The 5,114-nt window shown below is 47.6% G+C and overlaps 1 pseudogene across 1 annotated transcript; it reads right to left on the bottom strand.

Moving 5' to 3' along the window:
• Positions 1-1,945: 1,945 nt before the first annotated feature.
• LOC308424296 (ubiquitin-like FUBI-ribosomal protein eS30 fusion protein) lies at positions 1,946-4,905 on the bottom strand (annotated as a pseudogene). Its single transcript has 3 exons — positions 4,495-4,905; positions 3,024-3,134; positions 1,946-2,062 (listed from the first exon to the last, which is right to left on the bottom strand). The product of its transcript is annotated as a ubiquitin-like FUBI-ribosomal protein eS30 fusion protein (transcript).
• Positions 4,906-5,114: the final 209 nt, after the last annotated feature.

Here is a 5,114-nt window from a genome sequence, read left to right as displayed (position 1 = left end):
TGCAGGTTCTGATGTCGCGTGCTGTGGACTGACACCGTCCTACTTTTCTGACATGAATAAGGCTATCACCACGGTACAGCACAAGAGATCCGAAAACGAGTTCCAGGACACATCCTAGGAGAGCCTGGTTGGAAGCCATGCAGTGCACTCTGGGAGCTAAGAGTTTAATTCAACACTAGAGGCTTGAAGGGCTGCGGGAATGAGGGTGTCAGGGTGATAGACAGAGGCTAGACTTATCTACCCACCCCAAACAGCCCCCAAACTGGAGCACACACACAAAACAATAGTTTGCAGCTGTTAAACACAAGACAATACCAGTGTAGTTTTGCAGAGAGGAAGATGGGGTGAATCTTTCAATTACACTCGGGGAACGTCAGCGATGTCCCTGAGCTGACACACAGAGAGAAGACTGAGGGAACTAGAATTTGCCCAGCAGGGTGACAGAGACAAGAGATCTGCTCAGACATCTGCCTGCAGAAGGTCAGAATGTCCTTTACGGCCGAGTACTGATGGGTGTGAAGAAATGAGCCAGGGTCAGAGCCAGGACTACCTTAAAGGCAAGGGGTGGGGAGTGTGTGTGTTCTCAGCCAGACAAAGCAGAAACCTTACAGTTCAACCTTGCCGCCTCCCTCTGAATTTGCTCTCCCCATTCAGAGCTTTGTTCTGATCATACTGATTTCTGCTTCTGTGAAGACATAATGTTCCCTCTGTACTCTGTGCCTTGGCGCATTCTGTTCCTCGTGCCTAGAATGCTTTTGTTTCCTCTGTAGTTATCTGATGTTTGCTCCATGTCACTTCAAGAGTTTGAGCCCCAGAAAACAAAACAAAACAAAACAAAAAACTGCTTACACACACAGTTCAAAGGGTGAGCGCCTCTGTGCTTTGAGTAGCTCAGGAAATATTAGCAGTGCTGGGTTTAAATGAGATGTATAGAGCAGAACATGATGGTGCACACCTGTAATCCCAGCATTTGGGGGGTAGAGACAGGTAGGTCTCGGTGAGTTCAAGGCCAGCTTCGTCTACAGAGAGAGTTTCAGGACAGCCAAGGCTACACAGAGAAACCTTGTGTTAAACAAAACAAAACCATGAGATATACACATTGCCACAGCTCAGTTAAACCTGCCTATTTAAAACCTTTTAAAAGCCAAGCTTTCATGTAGCAGATGTGCAGTTTGGTCTTTATGCAGGGTTCCCAACAACTGGAGTGGGCTTTCCTAGACTCTGTTGTCTGTCTATGGATCTTGTTCCCCAACTGGGCTGCCTTGTCTGGCCTCAGTGGGAGAGAAGGATGTGTCTAGCCCTACAGTGACTTAAGGTGCCAGGGTGGGTTGATATGGGGTGTGTGTATGTGTGTGTAGGTGAGATGGGGTGTGAGAGGACAGAGTGGGGGAAGAGGGAATGAGGGAAGGGCTGTGTGAAGGGGAGGAAGAGGGGTCCTGTGACCGGGATGTGAAGTGAATAAATAAATTAATGGAGAGAAACTTCCAGAGGGGGAAGAGGAGAGTACATGCTGGCCAGACTGGAAACAACTCTGGGATGCCCAGCAGGCATCCAGCACACAGGAAACTCTGGAGATGCCAAGGCACACTTGATGGTGCTGTTCTTTTAGAGATCCCTAACTGCCGTTGAAAAAACTATATTTAAAAAGTATATTTATCAATTGATTGTGTGTGAACACCCTATAGTGTGCCTTCGCATGAGTGTGTGTGTGTGTGTGTGTGTGTGTGTGTGTTTGTGTGTGTTTGTGTGTGTGTGTGTAGGTCAGAGGAAAACTTGTGGGAATCCATTCTCTCCTTCCACTGTGGAAGCACTGAACCATGGTCACCAGGCTTGCAGAACAAATACCACTGAGCCTCTATCACTGAGGCTGACTGTGTTAGGCACACACTCTGGATTTCCTGACTGACATCCAGTTGGTGTTTCTCAGAGATCCCTGCTGGGACCCTTACAGGCTTTGCTCCGCTTCCTGAATGTAAGATTTGCCTTTGAAGGGCTCTTGTGAGCTTCCGGTGACGCAGCAGCCCCTCTGTGCGCTATTTCTGTTTAGAGCAACTACTGGAGGCTGTGTTGATTTTCACAGTGACGTTTTAGGACGGGGAATTTGGACATTACAAAGTCTTGTAAGTTTCTGCCCACATCCTCCTGGAAGGAAGTGCTTACAAAGCCGGAAAGCCGGAGAGAACGTGGCTTACGGGGGAGGAGAGTTTCCCACCGAGAGTTTAGAGCGACAGTCTTCACTGCCTCACAGAAAGTACTGTTTTTCTTTTTTGAGGCAGGCTCTCATATTGCTGATCCTCCTGCCTCTACCTCCCACGCGCTGGAATCGCGGGCATGTGCCACCTCCTACCACCACCACTGCGTCTGGCTGAGTCCTGCCTTCTTCCCTGAACCGAGGATGTGAAAAGCCTAAAGAGGAAGTGAGCTGTAAAGGACTTTTCTTCTGAGGGGCTAGTCATTCAACAGAAAGATCCTTCCCGCTGATCTGTAACACTGCAGCGCTGGGCTGGCTCCTTCTGTAGGCCAGCTCCCCTGTGGTTGTGGGTGTGCACCTGGTTTCTACCCAAATTGCCGGCCAGTTTGCCTAATCCTGTGGTCCTGTTATGAAATCCTAATTACAACTTAGAAAAAAGATTCTGAGCAAAACTCACGATACTTCCTGATTTTATCACGAGGCTCATTAATCTCACCTTCAAACTCACTGACAAGTGTTTGTTTTTTGCTTTTCGAAATTCTTTTTTCTTAACTTAGATTTTTTTTAATCTGACTTTATTTTGTATGACGGGAATTTTGCTTACATACATGTCTGTCTGTGCACCACATGAGTGAATGCAGAGGCCGGAAGAGGGCGAAAGATCCACGGAAACTGGAGATACCGACAGTCGTGAACCTTTATGTGGTCCCCAGGAAGAGCAGCCAGTGCTCTTAACTCCTGGACCACCTCTCTAGCTTTTGCTGGGTGTTTCCTGATCTTGAGTATCTTGGCAAGTCAGCTGCTTTGCTCTGTTGAAGGAAACAGCCCTCACCTCCAAGGAATAAAAGAGACGGAACCAGATTTTAATGGCCATGGCCTGGGACCATGGACTTCGGTTTCTCCAAATACCATGGTCCAATGCATTCAACAGCTTTGTGCAGTTCTGTAGGAATAAAGCAAAGGAAGCTGAAGATCAAGACACTTCCAGATACATCAGTCAGAACACCAGGAAGGCAGCAGCCAAATGGGGGTCTAGATATAAGCCTCCTGCTATTGGACGTCGTTCTTAGTCTTTTGCTTAAGGGTCTGTACAACCAAAGGATTTCTCTAAGGGTCACAAAGACGTTAGATCACATACAGAAGAGGGTGATAAATGGCTGTTTAGAGGGCAGCCTTCTCTTCATGCCATTAAAGTTCTCCGTGAGTGGGTCAGCGTTTGTGGCCACGGTTCCTTTCCAGGGATCCCCCTCCCATCTCCCACAAACATCTGGAATGAGACCACTGGTCTCTGAATTGGATTTGTATTGATTTTGTACATTAGTTTGGGGAGCCATGCCATTTTTATAACGTTGAGCACTCCTGTGTGTGAGCACGGCCGTGTGGGTGAGCATTTGGTTGGTCGTTTTAAAACATCTGTCAGTGAGGTTTGATAGCTCCCCTCTCTCCCTTCTCCTACCTGTAAATTGCTTCTCTCAGGAGTTTGTCACAGAGATAGAAAGGAAGGTGGGAAGTTGACTCACACAGACACTGTTAGAATTAAAATATTCAGGTCAAGGCCTTTGAGATGACTCAGAGTAAAGCACCTGGGGACAAACCTGATGGCTCCAGTTTGATCTCCAGGACCCTCCACTTGGAAAGCCGACTCCCACAGGCTGCTCTGACCTCTGCTCTCTGACCTCTGCTCGCTGACCTTGACCCACACATTTTTTTTCCTGCAAGTGACATAATTTCATTCTTATTTATAATTTGCTTTATTATCTTATGCATATAAGTGCTTGCCTATATGATCAAGTGTGCCTGGTGCCTGAGAATGCCAGAATTGACTGTCAGATCTGGAACTGGAGTTACAGATGGTTTTGAGCTGTTACATGGTTGCTGGGAATCAAATTCCAATCCTTTGGAAGAGCAGCCAGTGCTCTTAACCACCGAGCCATCTCTTTCATCTTTCTTTATGGATGAATAATGTTCCACTGTGAACATATACCCTGTTTTCTTATTCACTCATCCATCCATTCACTGAAGCTGTCAAGCTGTTATGAACGGTGCTGAGTGGTACTAATGTGCAGCTTATTTCTGAGGTACGCTAACTTAGGATCCTTTACTCTATAGAATCCTTCCTAGGTGTGGTACAGCCGGCTCGCGCAGTAATTCTATTTTTAGTTTTTGAGGAAATGCCGTGCTGATTTCTACATGGCTGCCTAGTTTACACCCTCACCAGCGATGTATAGGGATTTTCTTTTCCTGAGTCCTTGCCAGTGTTTGCTGTTTGTTCTCTCTCTCTCTCCTAGGCAAAGTGACTTTACTAGTGTAGCGGGATCACAACAGGAATTAGCACTGGGGCCCTTCTTGCCAAAGGTGGGCACAACATTGACAAAGCATCGGCTGTACCGCATTTGCCTCTTGGCCCGGCCTGTCTTCTTCTTTTCCTGTTAGGCCATCTTGGAAGTCTGACCCTTCACTTTTCCAGCATGAGCCAGGGAACCATAAACTTTACCTCCCAGCATGCGGCCAACTATTTCCAGAGTGGTCAGGGCCTCTACACCACACTGGCCTAGGGTGGCCTCTTCCTCCAGGGGCGAGCCTGCCAGAAGCACAACTTGATCTTTGGGGGCAATGCCTTCCAGTGAGGCCACGTGAGCTTTGATTTGGGCGACCATCTCCTGGCTGGTCATTTTGAGTGTGTGTAGTCCCTGAGCACGGACAAAGAGCTGCATGTTGGCCGCTAACCCGCGGACGCCGCTGCTGTCGCGAAGATTGTTTTCTTTCTTTGAAGGTTTATTTTATTTTTATTTTGCGTATCTCCGTGTGTCTGTGTGAATATATGCCATATGTGTTCAGGTAATTGTGGAGGCCCGAAGAGGACATCAGAATCCCTGGAACTCCGGGGCTGTGAGCCACCATGTGGGAACTAAATTCCCGTTCT

Source organism: Micromys minutus (genome assembly GCF_963924665.1).
Source record: "Micromys minutus genome assembly, chromosome: 9".
Classification (NCBI taxonomy): Eukaryota; Metazoa; Chordata; class Mammalia; order Rodentia; family Muridae; genus Micromys; species Micromys minutus.
This window is presented reverse-complemented; position numbering and strand designations above follow the sequence as displayed.